Genomic DNA, 15,189 nt, shown 5'->3' with positions numbered 1-15,189 from the left:
AAAATTTTGTCCAGTATATTTCTCACCAGGAACCTAAAATGGAAGTTGATGAAAAGGACACAAACACCTGGATGAAATTGAATTGTTTATTCGGACAGAATTAGTAATATTAATAAACACAACCCTTGTGTTCTTCAATATGTGAGTGACAAGTTTTGTTTTTGTTTGTTTGTAGTTGTACTTCTTTTTTTTTTCTTTGGTTCTTTTTTTTCAGAGCTGGGGACCGAACCCAGGGCCTTGTGCTTCCTAGGCAAGCGCTCTACCACTGAGCTAAATCCCCAACCCCTGTAGTTGTACTTCTTTAATACCTGTGTTATCTCCCTGTGATTACGATATTTCTTCTTTTACATTCTGGTAAGTAATTTATGAGTATCTACTTTACTTGAAATAAATTGTATATGACCAAAATAACAGGAAAATATAATGATTACAAGCACATAGTCCAGATTAACAGATATAATTAACCCAACAATTCTGTAAACCTTCACCCATCCCATCTTATCTCCATTCTTCTATGTACAAGCCACAGCTTAATTATATGAAATTAGCAGCATTTGTTTTCATAGATGTTCCCAAACTTAACTAGGTCCTTATCATGTAGCCATGCACTAAGTGTTTTGTGATATCTTGGTTCTTAAAATCACATTTGAGTGTCATTTTATGGTTTCTCAGTCTCTGCTTGATTCGTTATGGCTGTGAGTCCTTCCTGCTGATACATATCCATTCATTGCTGCTATTTGCTGCACCTTCGTTTCTACCACAACCATGGGAATAAGCAGGTGAGCTTCCATGTTGATCATTTTGCCTCCCTTTTTCTGTTTTTTTTTTTTTTTGGTGATATTCAAAGTACTGTGATGAGAATTTCAGGCCGTTTCTGGGTGATCGCTCTGATTTTGGCAGGCGTTTGTATGCCACAGTTGTATTCCCCTTTCAGAGCTGAGCTGAAGTGTTAATTACTTATTCCGACTGGCAGTCATGCAAATTTCGAAATTTCTTTGAAAGCAAGGACTAAAATTGTAGAGGTAGTAGCTATGAAATAAGAGCAAGACAGCACAAGTTTATAACAAACAAGGTAAACAAAAATGGAATAATATGATGTCCCTAAAACTAACCCAAAGTCAAGAAAAGAGAAAGAACAAAGGGAAATTATTCATGTATTTCCAAATCACTGGCAGTGGTTCAGCGCAAACACACCTCGTCAGTTCTGTCATACACTCTAAATACAAAGATGAGACTCTTTTCACAGCTCACAGAGTGAGAGATATTTTTGGACACACTACCAAAGAATACTGAGCTAAAAACTCTTTGTCTCTCATTTGTGTTTAGAGAGTTTATTCTTTCTATGCATAGTTCGAGTGAACCTAATGACATCATCATTTGAAAGCTTACTGTTGCCCAACCAGCATGCTAAATGCTTTATATGTAAATTATTAGTTTTTCATAATAATTAAATGCAATAGAATATACTATTTTTAATTTGTCAATGAGAGATCGAGTGCCCATCTCCCACGTAAATATTTTTCAAAACTGTATATTGAATGGAATGGTATAGTCTCTTTTTTCACTCTGAACCTGCAGACTGGTAAGGCCACAACTCATATGAGCATGTTGCTGTAAGCACACATAATCCTATTTGGAGACACTTCCAGTCTGATAACACACTGGCTATTGAGATAATTGGAGGGACTCCTTGAACTCTCCCTGGTACAGCAAAAACATAAAATTTATCAATTCACTTTAAATGTAGATTTATGGGTTTCTTATTTGTTTGATTTATTTTTACTTGTAGCACTGCTTTTGTGCTACTTTATTGTCATTGGAGAGTACTTGCTGCATTGTTGAGATGGCTAAGTGATGTAGAAGAAGTGATCTTGGGTCGTTTTCTAGAATGAGATATGCGATCTATTAATCAGAACAAAATGTGTTACCTGCTAGTGCTCACCTAGAACCTTTATCCTCGCTGTCGAATATTCATTGTGTTGGAAGACACTAATGTTGGAAGGAGAACAATATCCTCCAATCTCATCCAGCTTTAAATCATGAAGCCGACATAAGAGAAGGGCCTGTAAGAACTCCAGGTGCAAATTTTATGGAAATAACAAAACTATTTTTGGGTAGAGTTGGAACCAACACTTAACATTATTAATGAGACCAATAACTCAGGCCATAAGACCAGAAGAAACACTCTGACTATTATGTTGTTAAATTAAAATATCAATGACATGACACCTAATAATACCTGTATGTCATCACTCAACCATTGTCAGAGAATCTTCTTGCAATAGTTGTTAATTAACACGGAGACCCAGGACTGGATAATGTACAGAGAATGGGAGGCATTGGGGTCCTCAGCGCTTTATCAAAGATAAAGTGATATGGGTTACCTCAAGGAAATGGCATCTTTCCTAACACTAAAGATGGAAAAATACGCTCACAGAACTGTGGCAGAATGTGCAAATCCTTCACAGATTCAAGAAAGAAAAAATCTGAGGACCGGAAAGGTGAAGTGGGTAGAAAGCTCCAACCCTGAGAAATGGAGTGAGGAAATCCACTTGCTCCAGTGCGGTGACACTGGGTATATGAACCAACTTCAAGACAGTACTCATGTTTAGAATTAGGAGATTGGTGCATAATGGAATCAGTGTTTTCTGTGTACTATCTTTTGTCTATTTTATTTGTTTCTTTTTTCCCCCTTTGAGTGTAAAAAGAACATGCAATTGGATGGGTACGGAAGTGTTGTGGACCTACCAGTGCTTATGGGGAAAGGAACAAATATGATCAAATTATTATGTGGAACATTTATATTAAAAAAAGAAAACAGATGGTAAAGTTATGGGGTTTAAACTTTCACAATATACTTCATTTATATAGAAAGAACTTTGTATGTCATTCGCCAATGATTTTCAGGTTCCATCATTTCCAAAATTCAAACTTACTAACAAAAGTAATATCTATGTTTAGAAAATGAAAGTTGTTCTGAAGGCCACTTCACAGCTGCATGAAATTTAGTTAATATGAAATTGAAGAAAATGAGCCCAATGAATTCACAAAAACCTACACAGTGACATGTTGACTTGCCCATGTAAATTGGGGAATCATTTACAGTCCTACCCCCAAATAAAGAGATCCAGACAATTAATGGTTACTCAGACAAAGATAATGCATAGGAGTGAGGCCCCTGTTAGGTTATCCTTTCACAACTGTTCAGTCCTAAACAAAAACATGTAGTGGGATAAAAAATTGGACGCATTAAGGGATATATTAACTGTATTTATACATATTGTATACAAACATATACTTCTTCTATATATAATCTATTAATATATATTAATATTTTGACTGTATATTATCTACATCTTTCTATATATTATCATATTTACTGAGGATTTTGTTTCTCTTAGGTAAGGAGCTGTCTATGCTGTCTATGTACTATGTCCCATATTCAGTTCCTGGGCTTTCAGTCAAAACTTTGCAAGTGTGTGCTTTGAAATATTGAAGTAGTATATTTACATTAAACAATGTGAATTACTAGAGAAAAATTTAAGAGGGGAAAATATCAAGATTTTGGTGTTTGATAAGTAAAATGTCAATAATTCAAAATTTTCAAAAAGGAGAAAAATTTGAGCAGTGAATATAGATCTCAATTAAAAAATGGTGTTCAAATTTTAGAGGTAAATTTTGTTTAAGCCAGATCAAGGTATATTTAAATTAAATACACAGATGCCTTACTGTTTGTGGCTCTAGGTAGATTTATCCCTCAAGAGCTTTCACATGGCTTGCTAAACAACTGTGGCCAAGGTGTCCTTTTGCATTCTTTTATTGGGATAAATGAAATAATATGAAAGTGAAATTAAATTTTACTTTGAAATTTATGGGAATGGAAATTAGAGACTTTTTTCCCCAAAAGTCAAAAAAATATTTTGAAAAAATTTATTGTTCTTATTGAATTAACTGCAGAATGTTGTGTAATATTAGTTCTTATGCTATATTTATTAGCATATGTGTCAACAGATATGTAATAATCATACTGTGTCACTGGGTTACCGTGAATACAACTTTATCACACATTAATTGATAAAAACCAAATAGTTAAAGATATTCTATCTTTTTAAACAAGAAGTAAAAGTACATACTATAATCATATTTTCCTAGTGGCATGTCATATATATATATATATATATATTCATTCCTCTGGTGTAATAATTTCATATGTTAGGAATGCTTTCTGTATAATTTAAAGATGAAAAATTGAGTTACAGTTTGCTCAGAGGCACATCCAGAAAGTATTGTTTTCCAGGTTTTATAGAAAGGCAATACTGTAGTCAATTTAGGCTTTTCATTTATAGGAAAATTGTATCCTCATTCATCACTGACTTTTTTCCTATTCATCTTATTTATATGCTAACACCCAGGGTGTACAGGTCAAAGATCCAAGAATCCAGGCTTACATTTCAACTTGAGCAGGCAGGCTTTCAATGATGTAATTCTTTTATTGAAGGTCACGAAAGTTATTGCAACCCACGGCTTCCCTAGAGTGGCTTTTCTTTATGGAATGCTCTCTATAAATCCTCCTGTCTACTCACTCCGCCACTTTCTCTTACTTGTCTCCATGAGGTGACTGAAGAGTCATTTTTTTCCCATTCAGAGTGACTATCAATAGCATAAAGTAGAAGAAAATTAAGGATCTCTAATTTTATCATCTGTAATTTTTACTTGTGAGAAATTTGAAGAAAAATAACTAAAGTAAAACTCATTCAAATATTAGTTGATTCAGCGAGGAAATAACTTTTACCACATCATCTACTTCTCTATAGAGTCCACAAGAAATACTCCATAATTATGCTCACAAGCTTTTCTCAATTTCTACCACAGGTATTAGGATTGTGTAATGTGGAAAAATATTCTTTGCTGCAAAGAAGGCACATTGTCAAAATGGAGCTCTGGCTTGTCTAGTACTCTCAGTTTTCACACCTTCAATAAACAATTCACAAAACTGACAATACCAATTATACCTTGGGATGCCTTCAATTGAGCTATCTTGTTCACACGGCACTCTATGAACTAACTGTACACTATTTGCTAGACACATTTGCTTAAGGTACAGTAGTTTATCGGGCCAATACACCCTCTGCTGAGCTTTTCCTGCTGTAGAAATTAAAATAAGGACAACCAAATAATAATAAACAAAAAACCAAAAAAATTATTTTTTTATAAAAGTGAAGGAAAAGCCAATGAATCAAGGAATTTGGATAGGTGGAACACAGAACGCAGGCCTCATTTCATCTGATGTGGATACAGAAATTTTACCCTGAGAAAACAGAAACATAAATGAACTTGTCAGGAGAGCCCGGAAAATCTCAATAAGTTGAAACAGGTGTTAGACTAATAGTCTAATTAATATGAGATATGGGTATTTAGGTGAATGTTAAAACTGAGTTCTTGTTTTTTAGGTGATGGGCTGTTCTTGCGTGCCAATGCAGACACACGAACACCCCGTTTTTGTTTTTTGGGTTTTTTTCCCATGTGTAGTCAGAATAGAACGAGTTTAAGAAACAATCATTCATTTATCACATGTAATGGAAAAGGAGAAAGGGTTATAGCTATGAAACTATTAAGATATTTGTGATTGATTGAATATCAGTGCAAAGTTGATGCAGGGCTTAAGCAAAAGAAGGGTGTTATAAGATTAATATTTCAAAATATTTTCACTGGAAAACATGGTATAATAAAATCTCAATAGTTCAAAGATATGGATGCAGTGCCTAATTGAAAGAAGTCAGACAAATGCAATGAAATACTTCAGAAATAAATACTTTACTTTCAGACATAAAGTACAACATGGGTTCATTTCAACAGTGGTGATTAATTTAAATTCTTGAATTTCTAGCTACATTTTTAAAAATATTAAAAAGGGACAAATTATTTTGTCTAACTATGAGACATAGTGAAAAAATTAGTTCTTTTATTTTCAGCATCTTGTGCTTTCCAATATCTTAAGAATTATCACATTGAAGAACCTTAGAAGCAGATGAAGTTGCATTGGTCTACTTTAGATAATTAATTTGTCATGTTTCCTGAAGAAAATGCTCAATTTCTTCCTGCTAGAATGTTGAAAAGACCTAACAATTATTAAATATTTTATGCACACCAGGACTACTTCTTTTTTGAATCTTATGATTAATTTTATCAAACATTAGCAAAATAACTGGATTTTGCTAAAAAAAAAAGTTGGCCTTTTACCTATTTGTTTTTGAATAAAACATGCTAAAATAAAAATAAAGAACAGAACAAAAAACCTCATAATGAGATAATAAACAGAAACAATGTTAATTTTGACAATAAATAAAGTAGTTGTTTAAATGGGGATTATTCACTTGAAGTTCTAACAGAAAACTAATTTTTTATAACTTGATTTTTTTTCATAAACACCCTGAGTAGAGGAGCACTAAAATGTTATGTTATATAGAAAAATCTTATAGAAGGATGACTATGGTCCAAAGGTTGATTAAGTTTGTCGTCTATGAAACAATTCCTACTACTGATGATTCTTTTTTTCTTATTGGATGTTTTATGTATTAACATTTTAAATGTTATCCCCTTTCTCCTATCTCCCATCCCACTAACCCCTCCCCCTGCTTCTGTGAAGATGCTCCCATTTTCACTGACCTAGTAGACCTCAACACCATGGCATTCCCCTACACTGGGGAAATGAGCCTTCATAAGACCAAGGGCTTCTCTACCTATTCGTGCCAGACAATGCCATCCTCTGCTGCATATGCAATTGAAGTCCTGGGTCCCCCCATGTGTACTCTTCAGTTGGTGGTTTAGTCCCCAGGACCTCTGGGGTATTGTTGTTCATCCTATGGGGTTGCAAACACCTTCAGCTGCTCCAGAGGCAGGGAAATAAATGAACCCATACACCTATGGTCCCTTGATCTTTGACAAAGGAGCTAAAAGTATCCAATGGAAAAAAGACAATCTTTTCAACAAATGGTGCTGGATCAACTGCCAGTTAGCATGTAGAAGAATGCAAATTGACCTATTCTTATTAGCCTGTACAAAGCTCAAGTCCATGTGGACCAAAGGCCTCCACATAAAACCAGATAGATTGATACAAATAAAAGAGAAAGTTGGGAAGAGGCTTAAACATATAAGTAAGGGGAATGTTTTCTGAACAGAATATCAGTGGATTATGCTCTAAGATCAGGAATCTACAAATGGAACCTCATAAAATTGAAATGCTTCTGTAAGGCAAAGGACACTGTCAATAGGACAAAACAGCAACTAATGGATTGAGGAAATATCTTTACTAATCCTATATCTGAGACAGGGCTAATATCTAATATATACAAAGAACTTAAGAAGTTAGACTTCAGAGAACCAAATAATCCAATTAAAAATAGGGTACAGAGCTAAGGAAATAATTCTTAACTGAGGAATATTGAATGGCCAAGAAGCACCTAAAGACATGTTCAACATCCTTAGTCATCAGAAAAATGCAAACCAAAACAACCCTGAGATTCTGCCTCACACAAGTCAGAATGGCTAACGTAAAAATTTCAGGTGACAGCAGATGCTGGCAAGGATGTGGAGAAAGAGGAGCACTCCTCCATTGTTGGTGGGATTGTAAACTGGTACTACCATTCTGGAAATTAGCCTGGCAGTTCCTCAGAAAATTAGATATAGTACTACCTGAGAACCCAGCTATACCACTCCTGGACATAGACCCAAAAGATGCTCCAACATATAAGAACGACACATTCTCCACTACGTTCACAGCAGCTTTACTTAGCTTGAAGCTGGAAAAAAAACAGATGTCCTTCAACAGAGGAACGGATGTAGAAAATGTGGTACATTTACATAATGGAGTACTACTTAGCTGTTGAAAACAATGACTTCATGAAACAATGACTTAGGCAAATGGATGGAACTAGAAAATAACATCCTGAGTGAGGTAACCCAATCACCAAAGAATACACATGGTATGCACTAAATGATAAGTGGATATTAGCCCAAAAGCTTGGAATAACCAAGAAACCTCAAGAAGAAGGAATACTAAAATGTGAATCCTTATCTATTAAAAGTTCTTTTCACCCCTTTATTCATCTATTTTCTCTTCATTTGTAAGTGTGTTGTAAATGCTTATCTCCTTCCATAATATGTCTATATTCTTTCTTCACATAGTAATCACCAGTGTGGAAGTCTCTGAAATATCAACTCAAAACTTCAAACGTTTCTGTGAAATTCTTCCGCATAATTCCAAAAATCTTTAAATTCACAATGCAGAGAGTTAGATAAGACAAGACTGAGGGGAATGTTTACATATTTCTCAGATCAGCAGACTAGTGATACTAGCAGCTGGGCGTGGCAATCTAATCAGTTAGAGTTAAGAGCCTAATTGTCCTCAGAGAAGCTTCAATCAGCAACTGGTGGTAACACATGCAGAGACCCACAGCCACACAGTAGGTGGAGTTTGGGGAATCCTGTTAAGGAAGGGAGGAATGATTTAGGAGCCAGAAGGTGTCAATGACACCATAAGAAAACCATGATAACCAATTAACCAGAACTTATACAGGTTCGCAGAGACTAAACTGACAACCAGGGAGCACATGTGGGACTGATGTAGGTCCTCTGCTTATATGGACTAGGTTGCCTTGTCCAGCTTTAATGTAAAGGGAGGTGCCTATCTTACAGCAACTTGATATGCGTTGTTTGGTTAATATCCGTTGGAGTGTTGCTCTTTTTCTGGAGAGAACCAGAATTTGAGTACCCTGGAGGAGGAGGCAGTAGGGTGGTGGTGGGGCAGACTGGGAGGAGCAGGGATGGAATCTGTGCTTGGGTTGATGAAGTTGATGATGATGAATCTGACAAATAATAATAGAAAGCACTTAGGATAAATCTTAACCCGATTTTCACCTGCTTATTACAATATAGTTAAAATGCATACCCCATTTGTCAAGTAAGGGAGGTAAGCATAGAGAAATGATGCCATGTTCTGTAGGCTTCCTATCGAGTGGTAGAGTCTTACTTAGTCCTAGACAATGAGAATACTTCTTTATGCTATTGATGACTTAGCTATTAGATTAAGTAAAGCAAGAAATAAAAAGAAACTATGGTGAACAGATAGTTGTTTTAGGAGACGTAGATAACTAGGTGTTGGGGCTTATCATTGTTTGGATGACTAATTGTCAAACATGTTCCTCCTTTTAATAAGGGAGAATATCATGTCGCAAATCAGTGGGAAGACCATGAAAATAGTGGTTTTCGATTCTCACCATTGATTGATCTGTTGCCCAATTGAAATGGTCAGAAGGAGTCAAAAATAAAACACATGGGCATCTTGTTACCAGAATAGTAAGGAAAAGAGTCATTTTCAGAGCTTGAGTCTGTGAGGCTTGGCCAAGTTTACAGCAAAGGAAGGCAATTAGCCATTATGGTACAATGGGAGGTGTGACAGCAAGAGAGGGCGATTAGTCAATGTGGTATGATGGGAGGTGTGACAGACATAAGGGCCCCTGGACCCTGAGTCCATCTTCTGGGCACTAACTAGAGCTTGACATTTAAACACAGACAGAATTAGGGTAAAAGAAAATGTATCAATAATTAATAAGCAGGGCCATGGAGTGGTCAAGCTCTCAATTACTTCAATTCTGCTTCTTCAAATGACCCCTAAAGTCTGTTTATTTCTGTTTCTCATTCTATAATTGTTCCTGAAAACACCTCTTCAGTTAAATTTCATAATCCCTTCCCCAACAATATTCATGCTTTACAATATTACCAAAACAGAAACAGCACATATCATATTTACTTACTTTATGAATTAAAATTAAAGCAATATAATGAGATTGAAAATTTGTGGTTATTTGGGAATTAATCTTATTTTACCAAAGGAAATTAACACCAGAATTACATACTGCTTATTGTTAACTATAATAGAATAAAAGAAGACCCAGGTGAATAAGGAACAGACCTTAAACTTATTGCTACTTACTATTCTTATAAAAATTCTTAAAGTATAAGAAAGGATATACATAATCAGAAGTACAAAATAATCAAAGAGGAAAATCTGATAGTCACTTTAATTGGTGGACAAAACTGCACATTGCATAATATAAGCACAGATTTTTATTTTCTTTTTATGAAAAAGATATTTTATAAAACACATGTGCAGTTTATCCTAACACCGTCTCTCCCAAATACTTTTGACTTTTTTTTTGACTTTTTAACACACACACAAATTCATAACATTCCATTGCTTTCTCTAATTAGAAAATTAACACATGAAGTTATTGCTTTTAATAGCTGAGTAGTACTCCGTTGTGTAAATGTACCACATTTTCTGTATCCATTCTTCTGTTGAAGGATATTTGGGTTCTTTTTAGTTTCTGGCTATTATAAATAAGGCTGCTATGAACATGGTGTAGCATCTGCCCTTTTTATATGTTGGGGCACCTTTTGGGTATATGCCCAGAAGTGGTATAGCTGGGTCCTCAGGTAGAACTATATCCAATTTTCTGAGGAACTGCTAGACTGATTTCCAGAGTGGTTGTACCAGTTTACATTCCCACCAACAATGGAGGAGTGTCCCTCTTTCTCCACATCCTTGCCAGCATCTGCTGTCACCTGAGATTTGATCTTATACATTCTGACTTGTGTGAGGTGAAATTTCAGTGTTGTTTTGATTTGCATTTTTCTGATGACTAAGGATGTTGAACATGTCTTTAGGTGCTTCTTGGCCATTCGATAATCCTCAGTTGAGAATTCTTTGTTTAGCTCTGTACCCCATTTTTAGTTGGATTATTTGGTTCTCTGGAGTCAAACTTCTTGAGTTCTTTGTATAATGGATATTAGCCCTCTATCAGATGTAGGATTGGTAAGATCTTTTCCCAATCTGTTAGTTGCTGTTTTGTCCTATTGACAGTGTCCTTTGCCTTACAGAAGCTTTTCAACTTTATGAGGTACCATTTGTAGATTCCTGATTTTATAGCATAATCCATTGATGTTCTCTTCAGAAAATTTACCCTGGGTCTATGTGTTCGAGGATCTACCCCACTTTCTCTTTTATTAGTATCAGGATATCTGGTTTTATATGGAGATTTTTGATCCACTTGGATGTGAGCTTTTTACAAGGGTTTAAGAATGGGTTGATTTACATTATTCTACATGTTGACCCCAGTGGGACCATCACTATTTGTTGAAAATATTGTTTTCCATTGGGGGGTTTTTGTTCCTTTGTCAAAGACCAAGTGACCATAGGTATGTAGGTTTATTTCTGTGTCTTCAATTCCATTCCATTGATCTACCTCCCTGTCTCTGTACTAATACCATGTAGTTTTTATGACTATTCCTCTGTAATACTGCTTGAGGTCAGGGATGACTAATCCCTCAGAAGATCTTTATATGATGAAAAGAGTTTTTGCTATCCTGGGATTAGGCTAATGGATGGATCTAGAAAATATCATCCTGAACGAGGAGGCAACCCAATCACAAAAGAACATACATGATATGCACTCACTAATAGCTAGATATCAGCCCAAAAGTTCAGAATACCCAAGATACAATTAAACCCATATGAAGCTCAAGAAGAAGGAAGACCAAAATGTGGATGCATCATCCTTCTTAGCAGGGGAAACAAAATACTCACAGGAGGAAATACAGGGACAATGAGTGGTGTAGAGACTGAAGGAAAGGCCATCCAGAGACTGGCCCATATGGTTTCATGCCATATGCATTCTCCAAACCCAGTCACTGTTGCTGATGCCAAGAAGTGCTTGCTGACAGGAGCCTGATATGGATGTGTCCTGAGAGGTTCTGCCATAACCTTACTGATACACATTAAGATACTTACAGGTAATCATAGACTGAGCAAAGAGACCCCAATGGAGGAGTTAGAGAAGTGACTAAAAGAGCTAAAGGAGTTTTCAACCCCATAGGAAGAACAACAATATCAACCAACAAGAATTCCCAGAGGTCCCAGTGACTAAACCACCAAACAAAGAGTACAAATGGTCTGATCCTTGGCTCCAACTGCATATGTATTAAAGAATGGCATTGTATGGCACCAATAGGAGGAGAAGCCATTGGTTCTGTGAAGGCTCTTTACCCCAATGTAGGGGAATGCCAAGGTGTTGAAGTTTGAGTGGGAGGGAGTAGGAGGGGAAGCATCCTCATAGAAGCAGTGGGAGGGGTTATGGGAAAGAGGAGAACTGGAAAAGGGGATGTCATTTGAAAATTAAATACATAAACTATCCAAGAGAAAAGAAAATACAAAATAAACAAAAACAACAAAAAGGAAAATTAACACATAACATAAAGGACAGTAAAATTAAGCAAATGAATCAGAATAGGACAAAGGTAAATAAAAACACAAAGAAAAAGGAAACAAAGCAAAAACACAAGAAACAATTATGCATGCATGTGTTTTTACTAGGATATTTCTCAGTAATATTCCATTGCAATAGCAAAGAAGTCTAGAAGTCATTCTACTTCATTTGTATACACATGTCTAAGTATTTTGGGAGAATGAGAGAGTATAAAGCAAGTTAACAGACACTTGGTAGTAAGGGAAGCTAAAATCATAAACATGTTTGGTCAATTTCAGTCGTGTTTGGTAGTATGCTCTTTGAATACATGTTTATATACATAAGGATTCTTACCTCCCTGTCTGACACATTCCCAAAGAGTTGATTTGGTTAATATAAAATATTTAGTGATTCATATATATCTCTAAAGGACAAAGCCATGACAGGAAACAAACAAAACAAACAAACAAACAAATGAAAAACATAGTCATGGTCATGTTTTAATAAATGTTCCAGAGAGTATAGGAGCTTTCCTAGTATGATCCACAGGTTAAAGCAAATCATACATTTTGGGGCTGTTTTGATCTTTGTCAGTAAGGACTTTTATTAGTGGCTAGAGTCATGCCTGAGATTTTACCTGAAGCTGACAGAAGCTATATAAATGCTTCCTTATGCCTTTCTTAATGTTTCAAGAGGGATTTCTTTAATGTCGGTTTATTCTGATAAACATTTCCAAGTCTGAGCCCTATGTAGACTAGAGGTCCAAGGGGCTTAGATAGTGTACTATTATGGGATCTTTATCAAAGCAAGAAATAAAAGGTATGTAAGAGCTGGAGTCACTCAGGGATTAGAGTATTTGTGTAGCATGAATGCAGCAATAGGTTTCAACTTCAGCAACACACACACACACACACTCATACACACAAACACACACATACACACACACACTCATACACACACATACAAACACACACACACACACTCATACACACACATACTCATACACACACACTCATACACACACATACACACACACACACACTCACACACACACACATACACACACACACACACACATACAGACACACACACTCATACACACACACACACACTCATACACACAAACACACAATGGGGGATGGTTAAGGTTAACACATACAGGCTGAGCTCTATCTACACATGTGCACATACACACACGTATTACTATTTTAGTACTGCTTGCACAATCTTTTATAACTAGAGATGGCACCAATCAGAAAATAAAGATATGACAAAAACGCTCTTTTCAGTCATTTGTCCCCAGGCTTCATTTGAGATACATGATCAGCAATATACCATCATCTTGTAACACAAGTCATATGGTAAGTAACATCCTGTTAGGTAATAAAGGATGCTTGATAAGTATGGACAAAACCAAAGGCATCTTTTTAATATAAAAGTCCTGCACTGAAGAAAAAAAGTCTTTTCTTGTTTTATTTGAAAATAAATGGGTATGCCAGAGAACAAGAAAAAGAAATATGAAGAATAACCCCCTTTCAAGATTTACAAGTATGAAAAATATGCCCCACATTCGCACACAGCTTGGAGCAGTTGCTCACAGAATCTTACTCTTGAGCCAGTGTATTTCCTTAAGTCTAATTCAGAAAACCCTACTTTCTATCACCCTGTAGCTCCCTCAAAGTTTTTATTTGCTTTGTTCTTTAGGATGTACTTTCTAATTCTAAAAAGCTTTCCTTGAATTCTGTTTTGTGTCCATTGTTAATATTCACATAAATATAAGAACACTGGCTGGAAAATTCACTCTACCTTTTAACATGAGACATTATAATAAACCTATCCTCCATACCTCAGTATATGGTGCCAAATAAAAGAGTTAATATATTGCACACAAATGTGAAACAAGGGAATTCAATAAAGCCTATTGCAATGCTCAAAAAGAATTTTTGAAAAAATAAGTTAAGAATAAACAAAGACAAAAGTATTTTAGTAGAACCTGGAACTCACCCAATGATATAGATTTTAGTCTCAACTTAATTAAAATTGATAATGGGTGATAAGAGTATAGCTCATTGAAAAGCATGTGAAAGATATTGAATTTAATACTAACTGCCAATACATGCACACAGAGAGAGAGAGAGGGGGGAGAGGACGGAGAGAGAGAGACGGAGAGGGAGAGGAGAGGGAGAGGGAGAGGGAGAGGGGAGGGAGAGGGAGAGGAGAGAGAGAGAGAGAGAGAGAGAGAGAGAGAGAGAGAGAGAGAGAGAAAGAGAGAGAGAGAAGAGAGAGAAATTAACCGAAATCCTTAGTAAAGTATATTAGTCTATCTCATCTCCACATAGAAATCATTACATTGCATTGACTCTTCAGTCTGTGGAAAAACAAATAAAATTTGACAGTATCTAGTAGCTGCTATTAAAAGTGATGTTTCGTTGCTTACATGCCCCACCCACCCTTCTTTCTAAAGCATTCACACACAATTTGGCCCAGTCCTTTATGGTTCAGAATATTATGTTTGAATCGACAGTTCCTGCTCTGAGGAAGCCATTATTATTTGGTCACTGAGACTTCATTAGTCAAATCTCCAAAGAATGAGAGTTTATAAGTCAGGAATAAGATAATGACATTACGATGACTCCTCTAGTATGCTAATCTTTACACTTGGAGGCATTCATTACAGAGAATATATAGCTAACCAGTTCATAGAGAGGATGGCTTTTCTTTGACCGTTAGTTTCTTTGTTATCCCAGAATTTACATCAATAACGAAAAATAGTAAAACTATCTTTAGTATATGTATATATTAATCTTAAAAATATTCCACAAGGGTGGAAAATTTAAATATATTAGGTTATAAATAATATATTGAAAATGTTCTGTAAGTCTCTCAA

This window comes from Rattus rattus, chromosome 12 (assembly GCF_011064425.1).
Source record: "Rattus rattus isolate New Zealand chromosome 12, Rrattus_CSIRO_v1, whole genome shotgun sequence".
In the NCBI taxonomy this organism is placed as follows: domain Eukaryota; kingdom Metazoa; phylum Chordata; class Mammalia; order Rodentia; family Muridae; genus Rattus; species Rattus rattus.
Note: the sequence above shows the minus strand (reverse complement) of the source record.